The sequence below is a fragment of the Schistocerca serialis genome, chromosome 9 (genome assembly GCF_023864345.2).
Source record: "Schistocerca serialis cubense isolate TAMUIC-IGC-003099 chromosome 9, iqSchSeri2.2, whole genome shotgun sequence".
In the NCBI taxonomy this organism is placed as follows: domain Eukaryota; kingdom Metazoa; phylum Arthropoda; class Insecta; order Orthoptera; family Acrididae; genus Schistocerca; species Schistocerca serialis.
In genome coordinates, this window is record NC_064646.1 from 528,861,416 (window position 1) to 528,878,569 (window position 17,154).

Here is a 17,154-nt window from a genome sequence, read left to right on the forward strand (position 1 = left end):
AACTGAAAGAACCAGAGGTTGTACAGAGTTTCAGGGAGAGCATAAGGGAACAATTGACAGGAATGGGGGAAAGAAATACAGTAGAAGAAGAATGGGTAGCTTTGAGAGATGACATAGAGAAGGCAGCAGGGGATCAAGTAGGTAAAAAGCCGAGGGCTAGTAGAAAGCCTTGGATAACAGAAGAAATATTGAATTTAATTGATGACAGGAGAAAATATAAAAATGCAGTAAGTGAAGCAGGCAAAAAGGAATACAAACGTCTCAAAAATGAGATCGACAGGAAGTGCAAAATGGCTAAGCAGGGATGGCTAGAGGACAAATGTAAGGATGTAGAGGCTTGTCTCACGAAGGGTAAGATAGATACTGCCTACAGCAAAATTAAAGATACCTTTGGAGAAAAGAGAACGACTTGTATGAATATCAAGAGCTCAGATGGCAACCCACTTCTAAGCAAAGAAAGGAAGGCAGAAAGGTGGAAGGAGTATATACAGGGTTTATACAAGGGCGATGTACTTGAGGACAATATTATGGAAATGGAAGAGGATGTAGATGAAGATGAAATGGGAGATACGATACTGCACGAAGTGTTTGACAGAGCACTGAAAGACCTGAGTCGAAACAAGGCCCCGGGAGTAGACAACATTCTATTAGTGGATGCATATTCAATAAAGTGAGGAAACGTCAAATTTCACCTGTAAAAGGTACAGGAAATTTAAATAACAGTGCTGCAGACGCTATTCCAAAGGGTGTAGTACAATTTTCGACAGAGTCACCGAGTTCATCAAGGATGATGATGCTGTGCCAAAGATGAGTTTCCCAGTGGATTTAGAAATACCTGCCTATATGATTGTTTCACGTGCATATGGTAACTGTGGGCACTGTACGGTGACAGTGACCGTATTAGCATTTTAAGTAATTGATAATAATAAAGTGTAAAGTTTGTAAGTACGCTGTTCAGTTCAAGACTTCTGCTCTCCACGGGAAGATGTATGAGGTGAATACAAGATTGAGTTGTGGCATGAGATGCTTAGGTGTAGGCAGAGAAGGCACAAATCTGTTTTGTGGCTTGATGAACTTGCCTGCCGGCCGGTGTGGCCGAGCAGTTCTAGACGCTTCAGTCGGGAACCGCGCAACTGCTACGGTCGCAGGTTCGAATCCTGCCTCGGGCATGGATGTGTGTGATGTCCTTAGGTTAGTTAGGCTTAAGTAGTTCTAAGTTCTAGGCGACTGATGACCTCAGCTGTTAAGTCCCATAGTGCTCAGAGCCATTTGAACCATTTTTGAACTTGCCTGCACTAGTATCTAGGATCAGTGATTACAACAGAACACTTTTCAGTACTCTTGGAGTTGAGTGCAAGGATATGAAAGCAGCTATTGAGGAAGCTGTAGACATTAACAATGAAGGGGAAAAAGACATTGTGAGTCTCTTGTGATGAAACCTGGATGAAAAGGGGCAATACACTACATCGTGGTGTAACATGTCATTAATGTAGATACAGGGAAAATCTTAGTCTTCCAAGTAATGAGCAAGTATTGCTCTCAGTGTGACACAAGAAAGAACAATGATGGCAGTGAAGAAGAAAGGTGGCAGCAGGAGCACAAGAAAGTATGCAGCAAGAAACTTGGGGCTAAGTGGTGGAATGGAAGCAGCGGGGACAAAACTAATATTCCAGAGGTCAGTTGAAAAATATGGTGTTAGTTATGTGAAGTTTCTAGGTAATGGACCTTCCAGTGCTTTTAAGACTGTTTGAGAGAGCAATTGTTATGGCTCACAAAAACTAAATTTGAAAACCTGGACTGTGTGTGGCATATTCAAAAGTGAATGGGGGGTAGACTACTCTAATTGAAGAAAGAAATGAAAGGCAAGAAATTAGAAGGAAGTTCACACTTACAAAAAACCCATCGGGGGTAACTTCGTAGTGTGGAAACAATGTGCAAGTCGTGTGGGCAAATTCTTTCATAGACTTTCCACAGATGGTGATCCTCAACATTCCCTTTGTGACATATAGTGATGCAAATATCTTCAGGCAGAAGCCAGTGGAAAGCCATACACTAACAAACATCGTTTGCCACTTGCTGTTTTAGATGCTATAAAACTAACTTTCAGGTATCTAGCCAATCCTGAACTGCTGAAAAAATGTGTACACGGGAAAACACAGAATGTAAATGAGAACTAGAATCACCCTGTTTGGATGCGTTGTCCAAAAACACTATTTGTATCCTCAATTGTTGTGAACATCCCTGCATGTGACGTCTGTCTAGCATTCGATAGTAGAAATGCAGGTAAGGTTAAGCGCATGCAGAGACCGGCCTTCCATCCAGGTGCATTCACACTCGAGACGCACACAAGCATTGATGAAGCATTACTGGAGAAAGCTCAGGCAGCAGAAAGAAAAATGCAAAATTTGAAGTATCAGCGACACGACACGTAAGTTGCAGACAGGCCCACCCAACCGCCCCCCCCTCCCCCCCCTCCCACACACACACACACACACACACACACACACACACACACACACGCACACGCATACACACAGCGAGATGCTGCAGTCGGCAGTCATGTGTGCATGAGACGTGCCTGCTACTCCAGGAAGACGAGGAAGAAAAAAAAAAGATTCAGGACATGGACATCATTAGTCACTAGATGTACACCAATATTGTCAAAAATTTAAATAAAAAGTTTAAATGTCAATTGCCATAAACTGACTTTTCTTAGCTATAATGTACCTTTTTCTCAGGAACTGTAAAAGCTAACATTCTGATATTTGCTGTAGTTCTTAAGATTACTGAATAATCCTGCTCAGCAGTTTTCCATTATATTTTCTCTGAGAAAAGTTCTCCTTTAAAATTTGAGAAATATAGAGCAGTCCCTGGTAACACAAAACTGAAAAATTAATTTCAAAGCAACTACGACCTTAAACAAAAATCGGTTCCACACATTTTATTAGCCACTTATGTAGATGTAAACTGTGAAATTCCACTTTTATTGCTCGAGTAGTTTACGAGAAAAGGTTATAGAAATAATGGTTCAAAATGGTTCAAATAGCTCTGAGCACTATGGGACTTAACATCTGAGGTCATCAGTCCCCTAGAACTTAGAACTACTTAAACCTAACTAACCTAAGCACATCACACACATCCATGCCCGAGGCAGGATTCGAACCTGCGACCATAGCAGTCACGCGGTTCCGGACTGAAGCGCCTAGAACCGCATGGCCACTGCGGCCGGCTAAACAATGGTAATTGAAAAATAAAATCCTTATAAGATGTTTGTCATCATGCATTGTCAACCAAAAACTGCACAGAATATCAAGCATTATGTTGTACATAATAGCCTCAAGTTTTAGTATTTTAGCTGTCATATTGTTGGAGATACATATGTTAAAGTACAAGAAGACATTTTGCCCTATGCCTGTCCTTAGAGAGTATCATTTTCTTATTAGTACTCTCCACATTCAGGAAGACCTTCAGGGTTTGATGATGATCATTCAGATGCTTGAATCCACAATGATCCAGGTTGGTGTTCTTGAGGACTGCCAAATGTGATGAACTATGATCATTTCACCATCATATGATATTTGCATGCAGGGGGGAAGGTTCAAAAATTGGCTGCATGGATACCACATGGTCCAAGCCAAAATCACAAAAATCAGTGGGTAGCCATATGTGTGTCTCTGCTTATTTATCGTCCACTGGCTCGTGAACAACACTGACCATTCCTATCCTGTATCGTGACTAGTGGTGAGAAAAGGTTCCTTTATGATAACGTAAGGAAAAGAAATGAGGCTGAGCCCAAATTAAGCAGCAACTCCCTGCGTAAAGACCTGTGCACATCCACAAAAAATAATTTTATGCATCTGGTGGAACGGCAACGGAGGGGTGTACTTCCCCGAGGTGTAACAGTCACTGCTGACGATAACTGTCAAAAACTGACACATCTTGCAGATGTAATCTGAGAACAGTGACCAGGAAGATGGGGTCAAGTGATGCTGCTCCACAATAATGCATGCCTGCATTCTGCTAGACTGACAGGAATTGGATTGGGAAGTCACACCACACCCATCTGATCTTGCACCCTCAGTTTTCACCTTTTCTACTCTCTATCAAACAACCTTAAAGAAAATTCATTTCTGGATGAAAATGTGCTTCAAACATGGCTCAACAAGTTCTTTGCCTCAAAACCAAATGATTTCTACTGCTGCAGAACTGAAATGTTACCCCAGACGTTGTAAATAGTGATGGAGAACATATTATTGACGACTAAAGACTGTTATGTGTGTCTTTTGTGTTTATTAAACTTATGGAAAAATGCTACGAACTTATGCACTAAACCGATACATTGTATTGGAGTTTAATTGCTTTTACTTGAAGATATTCATAATTTTTTGATTTCCATCAAAGATTCTCTGTTTTGCTGGCAACAACTGGAAGTAAAATCCATTACAATTTTCTCTACCAGCTTGTCCCCAAATAAACGACAGCACACTCGTGGTTTGTTTCAGATTGGACGTGACAGATTGCAGAACACTCGGCGGGGCCCTGTTCCCCTACCTCGTCGGGCTGCCGCGACTTCACACGCTTTGAATGGAAAATATGGCTTTTGCGAGGCTGCAACCGGGTGTGAGCAGCATCCTCGAATTGTCAGGTGTGCGCTGCCTGACATTCGATTATTCCGTTGTCGCTGGAGTGCCGTTTGAAAAGTTTCCAGAAAAGCTCGTCAATCTCAGGTAACAAAAGATCTACACCTGTTAGATTACCCTGCAATTCACACTGTGTGTTTGGCAATGGGTTCCTAAATATAGAGCATACCAAGAAGTGGTACAGAATGGGACAGTGCTTTAATGCCACTGCTTATCAGTATGACATCCTGAAGACACATTCCAGTTGGAAACGGCTGTCTTCCAGCCACATATTTGAGCCATCGTATCCCTCTACAGTTTTTACCCAGCGTACTTCCCTCCAATAACAAACTGACAATTTGTTTGTGTCCCAGGTTGGGACCTACTGACAAATCCTTTCTTTTAATCAAGTTGTGCCATAAATATTTTTCTTCCCCAGTTTCTGTCTACTTTCTCCTTGGGTATTCGATTTACCCATCTAATCTACAGCATTCTTTTGCACCATCTTATTTCAAAAACTTCTATTCTTTTCTTATCTGAACTGTTTATTTTACATGTTTCACATTTATATGAGGCTTTACTCCAGCCAGAAAAGACTTCCTAAGCTCTTTTTCAGAAGTGATTTTCTTCATATTTTCACTTGCTGCTTCACGTCTTCTCTACTTTAACCAGCATCATTTATTTTGCTGCTCAAATAGCAAAACTCATTCACTCGTTTAGTATCTCATTTCTGAATCTGATTCTCTCAGTACTGCCTGATTTAATTTGACTACATGCCATTACCCTCATTTTACTTTTGTTGATGTTCATCTTATAATCTCTTTCCAAGGCAGTAGCCATCCTGTTAAACTGCTTTTCCGAGTCATATGGTCCCTCTTACAGGATTATAATGTCAGCAGCAAACCTTTTCTCTGTCAGAATTAAAATGTCGCCAACAAACTTCAAACAGAAAACAACACAACTAAGAAATTAACAGGAAAGCTACACCTTAATAACATCATATTCGTATAAATGATTGACAGGTAGATAATAAAATGAAATTAAATTAAAGCATCGTCAGAAGAGCTCATAAAGGGAGCAGCACAGTACTGATCAATGAAGAGCAATATATAGAAAAAAAATCAAAGATTTCATCTGTGGTGTCACCGCCAGACACCACACATGCTAGGTGGTAGCTTAAATCGGCCGCGGTCCATTTAGTACAAGTCGGACCCACGTGTCACCACTGTGTGATCGCAGACCAAGCGCCACCACAAGGCAGGTCTCGAGATACGATATAGCACTCGCCCCAGTTGTACGGACGACATTGCTAGCGACAATACGGACGAAGCCTTCCTCTCATTTGCCGAGAGACAGTTAGAATAGCCTTCTGCTGAGTCCATGGCTACGACCTAGCAAGGCGCCATTAGCCTTACTTAGTTTGAGAGTTATCGTATAAATGTCTCAAGAAGAACGCTGTATTCATCAAAGAATAAAAGTTAAGTATAAAGCAGCTACGTACTTTTCTTGCTACCATTCAATAGTTATCCTGTTCCAGACTTGACGCCGGTCGGCGTGTGTGTACGCGTGCCTTTCTTTCGGCTCCCTTCCCAGTGTGGCGTAGCAAGCTTGTTACGCCACAACATCATCTCCTTGAACAATATCAGAAAACTGAAATCCAATCCAGCAGCACATTTCCTGACACACATAACAAACAATTTCAAAGACATCAAACACATACTCACAGGTAAACAAAAACAACACATCACACAGAAGAACCCAAAATCTCCAACACTCAGAGGCTGACCTGAGGTTCACAAACCCCTTATTCCAGTGAGGGCCATTATCAACTTGATGAATGCACTACCTACCATGTGGCAAAACACATGAAAAAATTGTAACACAGCAATATGAAATGAAGAGCAGCAGAACAGTGAAACACACAAATGAGTGCATAACACAAATAAAAGACTTACACATATCACAAACAGCACCTCTCATAATTTTCAACAAAGAGAATATGTACAACTTGATACCCAGTGCAGACACAATAAAACTAATTGAAGAAAATATACTGACGTTTAACAAACTACTGGCAGAAATGAAAAGACGAAAACCCTTCAAGCAATCACATCCAAAAATTACTTCCAGTTTGAAAAGGAATTTTACTTACAAAAAGATGGCCTTCCAGTGTGATCGTCAGTATCAGAAACATTGGCAAACATATTTATCAGCCACATAGAAAACACATTCTTTGATAAAAACATCATAAGGAAATGACACATAATTGTTTACTGGTACAGGTGGCAGGGGTAAAATACAGGGAACGAAAGGCTATTTACAATTTGTACAGAAACCAGATGGCAGTTATAAGAGTCGAGGGACATGAAAGGGAAGCAGTAGTTGGGAAGGGAGTGAGACAGGGTTGTAGCCTCTCCCCGATGTTGTTCAATCTGTATATTGAGCAAGCAGTGGAGGAAACAAAAGAAAAATTCGGAGTAGGTATTAAAATTCACGGAGAAGAAATAAAAACTTTGCTGTCTCTGATAGAATTACAATGACATCGGCAAACCTCAAAGGACTTGGAAGAGCAGTTGAACGGAATGGACAGTGCCTTGAAAGGAGGATATAAGATGAACATCAACAAAAGCAAAACGAGGATAATGGAATGTAGTTGAATTAAGTCGGGTTATGTTGAAGGAATTAGATTATCAAAATCAAATACATTTCGTGGATATAACAATAAAGAGAGACAGCAGTAGGCACACATTTGACATATTCAGAAAGTGAAGAGCCACAGATACAATTACACATGCTTCAACCAACTATCAGTAAAATAAAAAATTATCAGCCCTATGACATATACCACTCAGCCAAGAAAACCATGAAAAAGAATTCAACCATACAACTAATTGCCAAACAATGTTTATAAAATCCATATAGTGCAAAAGACTCAACCCCAAAATCAAAATATAACTAAAGAAAAATGAAAACAAGCAGAGAACACAAACACCTAAAAATGCCATAGACACTACAACACACACAGAAACACAAACTAACAGACATAACTAACAGAAAGAAATGGCACAATTTAATATACACACAGAATAACAAATACACTAGAGAAACAGGGATTACACATTGCTTATGGAATGAGATACCCATTCCTGTCACATTTACAAACAACAACAGACAAATCAGATATATACCAAGGAGTGTACCACCGAGACTGTATGCTCTTCCTAAAGTGCATAAAGAAGGTCTGCCTTTACGGCCTATAGTCAGTAATATTGACGCACCCACATATGATTTAGCCAAACATCTAGCTTCTTTGTTGAGACCATTTGTTGGCAAATGTTCACACCATATACGGAACTCTGCTGATTTTATTAATAGACTGGGGGCTCTCCACTTAAGGCGGGGTAGGACGTCAGACGGGCCGACTTGGAGCAGGAGAGGCACCACAGGACATTTTATTTTCTGCTGTCTATACTTTTACAAATAAAGTCATAAAACTTTGTCAGCATGACCAGGAAGGATTCAGTATTCACAATCATAGCAGTGGAAGTGCAAAAATATAACAAAATGATTTTTTTTTAGGTATGAAATTTCATCATTTTTTCGCTTACTGTTGGCTGCATTTGTTGCTGTAGGTACATTTTTCTTCACAAGTAAGAGAGATTCTTTGATGAATTTTGCACAGCATACAAACCATACTTACAGGTGTATGAAACTCTAGAATTTTCCAAATCTATTAAAAGCTGTGGTAAAAATTGAGATAATTAACTACAAAATTTAATTTTTTTTCTAAACATAAAGTATAAAACATAACAGCTCATTCATTTTTTCAAAAATTAAATAGATTCTAGAGTTTCAGACAGCTGTAAGTACGGTTTGTATGCTGTGCAAAATTCATCGAACAGTCTCTCTTACTTATGAAGAAAAGTGTACCTATCGCAACAAATGCAGCCAATAGTAAGTGGAAAAATGATGAAATTTCACATGTAAAAAAAATTATTTTGTCATGTTTTTTAACTTCCGCTGCTACGTGTGTGAATCCTGAATCCTTCCTGGTCGTGCTGACAAAGTTTTATGAATTTACTTGTAAAAGTATAGACAGTGGAAATTAAAATGTCCTGTGGTGCCTCTCCTGCTCAAAGTCGGCTCGTTTGACGTCCTACCCCCCTTAAGTAGTTTGGATCTTCTAGTGAGTTTTGATGTAATTTCCCTTTTCACAAAAGTACCTCTTGCAGATTCCTTGATTCTAATTGGTCAACAGTTTGAATCAGACATTATGTTGAAACAAAGCAGTACTCTTTCCTCAACTTATTTTATGTTTAACCAGGAATATTATGAACAGTCTGACGGTGTCACCATGGGCAGCCCTCTGTCTCCTCTGGTGGCTAACCTCCTTATGGAGGATTTTGAGGAGAGAGCACTTGAAACAGCGGTCTGTAAACCAACTGTTTTTTGGAGCTATGTCGATGACACTTTCATAGTGTGGCCCCACAGAGAAGAAAAGTTAATGGAGTTTTTTCATCATCTTAACTCCATCCATGAGAATATTCGATTTACTATGGAACTAGAGAAAGATGGCTGCCTTCCATTCCTGGATGTTTTGGTTAAACAGAAGAGCGACGGCACTGTGGGACATTCTGTCTATCGGAAGCCCACTCACACTGATTTGTATTTGCATTCATCAAGTTGCCATCACCCATCCCAGACTGTGAGTGTACTTAAAACCCTTGTACACAGGGCACACACGGTGTCGGATGCAGAGAATTTGCCTATGGAACTGGCACATTTGAGGATGGTGTTCAGAGACAATGGGTGCTTGACCCGGCAAATTAACAGGGCCTTCTCAACTAGAGCCAGGAACCGGGAAGTGGATAAAGAGGAGAACGTCCCAGCCAAATCCCTAGCTTTTCTTCCCTTTGTCGGAAATATCTCCTTCAAGATAGCAAGGATTCTTAATCATTTTCATGTGAAAGTGGTTTTTTGTCCGCCTTCTACGATTTCGGATTTGCTGGGATGGATGAAGGATGATTTGTCACTGCGGAAGGCGGGAATTTACATAATACCATGTTAATGTGGTATGGCCTAAATAGGACAGACAATGCGTACAATGGAAGAGTGTTGTACAGAACAACAACGATGCACTCACCTACTGCAAGCCAGTAAGTCTGCAGTTGCGGAACATTGTATTTCTAATGGACATTCAATGGAGTACTACAAAACTTCGATTTTGGCCACTGCAAAAACTTTTTGGACTCCATTATCAAAGAATCAGTGGAAATACGCATTGCGGGAAATCTAATGAACCGTGACAGTGGTTACCAATTGAATAATGCATGGAATCCCATCGTCTCCGAAATTTGCTCGAGACGAAGACCCCAGAAGAGTTCGATAGCTGCGGCCAGTGACAATACCCACGGCAGCTGAGTATTGCAATTCCACCAGCGAGGGTGCTGCCACTGGGAGGTGTGGCCCTATCTGTCTCTGCGACTGCAACGCATGTGCAGCATTACTATCAGTGCACTATATAAGCTGGAGTTGAGAACGTCTTTGTCAGTCCTTGTTCCACTCACCTGAAGATGGTTGGCACTTGTACAGTCGAAATATCGTGCAGTGAAGTTTATGACGACTGGCTGCAAGCCCGAAATCTTTTTGAACACAGGAATATACTAGTTAGAATGCCAAGAACATGAACCAGTATATCTGGTGATGACAGGTGGGAATTTCAAAACAAGGTGGCGGTGGTGGTTGTTGGGATGTTTAAGGGGGACTAAACAGCTAAGGTCATCAGTCCCCCTCAAAACAAGGTATAAAGAACTTGTAAGAAGTTGGAAATATAAGAATAGCAATTCTACCTCTGCTGGATACCTGATAAAACAAGGGCATGAACTATCCAACATGGAACAGGACATGAAAATTATTAAGGTGAACAACTACAACAAAAAAACTCCAGACATTACAGGAAAACTTTCATATACAAAGAGTCCTTGCAATGAATAAGGAAGTACTTAATGAGAAAATCAATAAAAGCAGTTACTCACAGATCAGTCATTAAAACAATAACAGAGATGTGGAACATCTCTCTCTCTCTCTCTCTCTCTCTCTCTCTCTCTCTCTCTCTCTCACACACACACACACACACACACACACACACACACACACACACACACACACACACACAAAACAAATGAAAAATATCAAGCCATACACACAACATAAACAAAAGACGAAAGATAAGCACACAGCGACAATTGGCATTACCCGTGGTAAACACCACATGGTGAACACATAGTGAAAGTGCAAGTGAGTTGTTGCAATAAAGGTGGGTGAAAAAATAACAGAAATCCGCCATCTGGATTATGGGGAACAAGCGAACACATCTCCAGGACCACACATATGAACTAGCATCAATGGAAATCATAAGTAACACCAAATGATAATTTAACCTCATGAAACTAGTGCTATAAATGTTGTTTCTAATCGGAAAAACAAGAGAAAAACATAAGAAAACATAACATAGTAACATATTTGGACTACTACCTAATGCATTTTTATCATAGATATAAAAACAAATATGTATTTCAGGCCACTAAAGATGCTTCATAAATGAAAGAAGTGAAACGCATATGGCAAAAAACAAACTGCCTTTCATTTAGTTGCAAAGACAAAACGTACCTCCAAGAAAAAATATTTCTTATCGCTGAACTTCAAAACCCTTTCCAAATTTTTTGTCCATATCTGTCACAGCTTCCCAACATTTTCACTGAATAATATTATGATAGCTGCAACCCTGTTTCACTCCCTTCTCAGCTGCTACCACCTTCATTTTATCTGAATCTTTTTCCACTCACATGAAGCATATGATACCACCTGGTGTCACTGTAACTCGATCCCATGGCTCTGATTTCAAGCTTCGGGAATCTGCGAGTCCAGTGGCTACACATACTCCTTATTTTTTTTTCTTTTAAGATGTCTTGAGGCCTTCAGCTGCCATTCTCTTTATTTCCTGTACGATTGTACAATTTCGGCCTTAGGCCATTTTCAAGTATTTTTATGCATGATTTTTTAGTAGCAGATTATGTCATTCACATCGTTGTTCCTGTGACATCATGTTATGCTCATAAAATAAATCCAATGTGTTCATGCTATTTTAGGAGCATATTACTTTTGAGCAGTTACATTACATAACATTTTTATTGGTCCTTTTGATCATTTGTTGTACAAGGTATACTGTACAATATTGGACAGTTCATTGTGATTTACAATACATGTTTTTAAATCATATAACAGTATTTAAATTGTTTTAGCCTTCATATTATTACAACTGAAGGTTCAGCTTCCATACATTATATTTAACGCAAATAATTATCTTTTTTCTTTTTAGGTATTTGGCAATAAATTTTTATGTTTCAAGATATTCATTTATACTATAATAACATTTTTGCAATAGATATTATGGACAGCAGTTTTAAATCTTGAAATGTCTTTTATTGTTTTAATGTTTGTAGGTAGCTTATTGTATAGTCTTGTTTCCTTTTGCAACTACTTGAAAGTAACACGCTCCTAAAATAGCGTGAACACTTCGGATTTATTTTATGAACATAACGTAATGTCATAGAAGCAATGACTCATATGACATAATCTGCTACTAAAAAATCATCCATTAAATACTTGAAAACGGCTGCTGGTAAACCTTTTGGGATGTGAGGTCGTGGTCTGAGAAACTCTTCTGTTCCTGACGTTTTGTCCAGGACTGTGCTGGACATCTTCAGAGGCAGTCCTCTGCCGAGTCTTGCCGACTGACTGGTCGGACGTCCGAGAGCGACATATATACTGTAGGAAAGGGGGCGTGGTCGAAGTAACATGTGATTAGCAGAGATAATCCTTGTCAAAGATAAAACTTAACTATCGATTGTCATCTTGTCAAAGATAAAGTTGTCTAGCGATTCTGCAGAGCTACAGTCCATATGTCACTAAGTTTCATTGCCTCCTCTTTTCTGTTAAAATCATCCTGATGCTTATAAATTTCAATGGCTTCTCTACATAACTGTGGATAATAATTTGACGTTGTAAATAAAATTTCTGTTTCAAAAAACTTCACTTCGTGGTTTCCTGACTGAAGAGCATGCTCTGCCGATAGGAAAAATAGAGAAATCAGCTATAGCAGAGACTTTTGTGCTCTTTTAGCCATGTATTTACACTCCTCTTGGTAGTTCCAATATAAACTTTACCACACGTACACAGAATTTTGTATACACCACATGTCAACACAGGAGGGTGTTTATCCTTCGCAGATTGCAGCACTTGACTTATTTTCTTTGTTGGTGTAAAGACCGGTCTGATGTCATGTTTCTGTAAAATCTTACCAATCTGATCTGTTACTTTTTTAATAATACCTGAAAATGGCCTAAAGCCAAAATTGTACAATCGTACAGGAAATAAAAAGAATGACAGCCAAAGGCTACAAGAAATCTTTCAAAAAATTGCACCGAAAATTATAGACTCCTTATATGACGACTTTTGCTTGTGGTACGGCTATGAGTCCATGGCCTTAGCTGAACGTCAACTTCAAGGTGTCGTACAGAGAGCCCATTCTTGGGACCTGTAGCAAGGCTCCCAGTTTTCCTCCAATAAAGCACATATCATACATTTTTGTCGCCACAACACGGTCTGTGCAAATCGAAAGCTCTACTTAGAAATCCAGTGCCGTGAGATACATTGACCTTCTTCTGGGCTCCTATTATAATAGACACTGTTACACCATACCTGTCAGCTTAAAACAAGTTGGATGCAGAATCTCAATGCTCTCCACTTTCTTACGTCTTTTTCCACTTTTGTGTGTGGTTCGTACTGCACAGCTTGTAACGGTCGTCATCACTCGGGTACTCTTTCCAGATGGTCCTTCCATTTAATTCTAAATTCATATATCTTATCATTTTTTTATTCAACTTTGAACTGTTTTTGTAATATGCATTTTTATTTTGTCTATTTTTGCGTATCCTTTCACCATTCATAGGAATCTCATTTCCAGCACTTGAATCTTATTTTTTAGTGCATAATGATTGGTATATACGTTCATAGTGTTTTTCCATAAGTTTAATAAACACAATAGATACTCATAACAGAGACTTTAGTCATCAGTAATATATTCTCCTTCACTGTTTACAACAGTCTGCCAATGCCGGTGTAAATTTTTGATTCTACGACTAGAAATCGTTCTTTCGAGACGAAGAACTCGTCGAGCCACTTTCGGAGCACATTTTCATGTCGAATTGAATTTCCTTGAAGGTTGTTTGATGAAAAGCAGAAGGATGAAAATTTTAGGGTATAAGATCAGGTGAATAAGGTGGGTGTGGAATGACTTCCCTACCCAACTCCTATGTAGTGTTTTTTGTCAGTGATGCAAAATGCAGTCTAGCATTATCGTGGAGTAGCATCGCTTCACGCAGTCTTCCTGGTCGTTGTTCTCAGACTGTGTCTGTGAGATGTCTCAGCTCGTAACAATAAATATCAGCAGTGACGGTTACACCCAAGGGAAGCAATTCGAGGCACGCCCCACCATCACTGTTCCATCAGATGCATTACGTTATCTTTTGTGAATACGTGCAAGTCTTTGTACGGACAGTTGCTAATTTGTTTGGGCCTTAACCATTCCTTTCTTTTCCTAATGTTAGCATAAAGACACCATTTCTCGTCACCCGTAAGGATCGGTCGGAGGTGTTCACGAGTCAGTTCACGACGAGCGAGAATAGGTGCAAGTACAGCCACCTGTTCATTTTTATGATTTCGGTTTAGTGTGTGCGGTACCCATTTGCCCAATTTTTGAACCTTCCCCATTGCGTGCAAATGTTGCACAATGGTGGAACGATCACAGTTCATCACATTTGCCAGTTCTCAAGCACTCGGCCCTCAGTTTTCTACTCTACTCACTATCTCAAAATGACAAAATGGCAATATGTGAATGCAAGTAGCAACAGCAAACTACAAAGAAAAACTGATAATTGCTAAATAAACCCATAGCGACTGGATTACCGATAAGCAAAACAAAAACGCTATGAAGTTGTTCGCCAAACTAATGTTACACTTGTATTTCCTGCAGCCATTTACCCCCTTGCCTCGTTCAGCCCCTCTCACTCTGGAACTGCTCCTTCCCTGTGCGTACTGCCACTCTCCTCTTGTTACCTACCCCCCACCCCCCACCCCCCCCCCCACCCCCTGCACCCTTTCCTACCTCGTATCCCAGTATGTCACTTCCTTTTAGATTCTTTTCTCATTGTTTTCTCTGAGATAAATATGAGCCTCCATGTATATAATTAAATTTTCTGTTGTTCAAACATGCACAATATAGAGGTAACTCCATTGGATGGCCACGTTGTCACAGTAAAAGCAGTGTTTTCATTCTTATCACAGGGAGCTGGGAGTCAAAGAGTGTCAAGGTGACCCGAAGGCCGTAGAAGGGCTGGCCAAGCAGATGCCCGGTCTTAAAATCCACGGCGTCATTCGACCTTTGTAACCGGCTTTCTATGTGTCCGATAACGAGAGTGGTGCAGAACTTGAAGAGGAGGAGAATGTGTTGCTTCGCAGTGCAGAGGAAGCAGTGGATGACTGGAGAGTTGCAGTGATAGTTAAAGAGTGATAACGATGTCTAGGATTAAAGCAGTATATCTGTTCTCTTTCTAGAGAATATATAAAACTGATATGATATTTATAGGGAACTAATTTTAAATACTGATTGCATCTCAGCTGGAATATTGTAACTGGGCCAAAATTTAATACTTCTCAACTTTTGTTACTAGACTGTGTGTCGTAGTGGACTGCTGCAGGCTGTCAGGTCGAAAATATTTATTTTGGGTGTAACGTCACATTAACATTGGTGGAAACTGTTTTGAAACAGGGTAATTACAAGTAATTGTGGAAGTGTGTAGAAAGAACATAAATTATTTACAGTAATATTAGGAAAAGGATAGTGTGCAACTCAGTGGGTCATCTTTACACTGATTAGCAGACAAGTACAACGAATAGACTGTTATACATTCTAGCTTCTGGCCGTGTTCGCTCGTGCGAACGTACGCGTATTTTCTTTGCCGAAGGAGGCTCTGACAGAAAGCGGTAATGTGTAACAGTCTTTTAGTTGTGCCTGACTGCCAATCCTTTTCTTAAAATTGTTGATATTCCAGCCTGAAGTTTCCATTGTTTAACCATCTGCAATAGTGTTTGAATTCTGGCTTTAACGATCTGCAATGACGCTCGGTTTCTCGTCGTAATGACAGTGGATTTGAAACAACTTTTTCTTTACGAGATAAAGTGGCAAGACTGATGAGGTAGCCATTCTTAAATATCACTGGCTGGACTAGCATGTATTATTGTGTACAGTAATTAATTTAAAATAGTTATGAAATATTTGTTATCTGTTTATCCAGAAAAATTTTTCTTGCTCATTTATTCACTTTTTATTTGTATTATGTGCAAGTTTCATCAAAATAAATGTTCTCTTTGTGGTAATCTGAAGTTAGAAACTTTTGTCAGTTTTTATGAACTAGTGAAACAATAATAAATTAGCACCAGATACCCTATTATTTTAAGTGTCAATTATACAGGTGTTTATCAGGTTACTACTAATTAACATTTTTAAACTTGGCGATATCACGTTCCATTCAGAGCAACGTACCCCTTGAGTTATAAGATGTGATCGACTGTGCTTAATTTATGTCTCTGTACATCTGTGTCATCAGAAAATCTTCTTTAAAGTAATGAGTTCATAGTTCATGTCCGAGAGAGGGGGGCGGGCGGGGGGAGGGGGGGGGGGGGAAGTAAAGAAAGAAATACCCAGAAGGGGAGGAGGAAAAGAAATGAAACTTCACAAGTTGAGAGGGTATGTGATGTAGGAATGATTACAGAATGGAGTCAAATTTACAAAATCTTGGCAGTACGAGCCCACTTAACCAGTATGATGTCGCCCCCACTCTGGCCTGGATGCGTGCACTGACATGGCTGGGAAGGATGTCGTACACTGGCTGCATCCTCTCCTGAGGGGAGCCGGCCCCCAGCTGGCACTCAGTACCCTGCGTACTGGCACTCGGATAGGCTCGATGCCCGAACTGGTCTCGTGCATCTTCTATCAGTGGCGAAACTGGCGATTGTTTTGTTTGCAGAACTCCCTCAATATCGTGCCGTTGTAACATTTTTAATCAAACCAGGTGGATTCTTTCACGCTGTTACATTTTTCTCCCCCGCCACTAGCTCCCTCATCCCCCGCCCCGCCCCCTTTCCTTTCCTTTGTGTGTGTGTGTGTGTGTGTGTGTGTGTGTGTGTGTGTGTGTAAACATCATTGGCTTATCATTTGTATGGCAGGTGTGCACAATATCAAAAGTCTCAAATATTAGCTCAGGCTAATTTTATTATCCATTACATTCGTCTGGTTACCTAGAAGCTATTAGTGTAATTAGTTTACTAAAAACTGTGCTGACTACAAATACCAGTAACATAAAACATTGTTATCATTGTTCATGTGTAAACATCTATCTCATTACTGGCTTTCAGA

The 17,154-nt window shown here is 39.9% G+C and overlaps 1 protein-coding gene across 1 annotated transcript in view; it reads left to right on the forward strand.

The window, feature by feature from the left end:
* LOC126418620 (uncharacterized) overlaps window positions 1-16,047 on the forward strand; it is a 155,849-nt gene extending 139,802 nt beyond the window's left edge. Inside the window, exons 7-8 of the mRNA XM_050085462.1 lie at window positions 4,503-4,727; window positions 15,024-16,047. The gene's annotated coding sequence lies outside the window, so the exon portion shown is untranslated. The remainder of the gene's footprint in view (window positions 1-4,502; window positions 4,728-15,023) is intronic.
* Window positions 16,048-17,154: the final 1,107 nt, after the last annotated feature.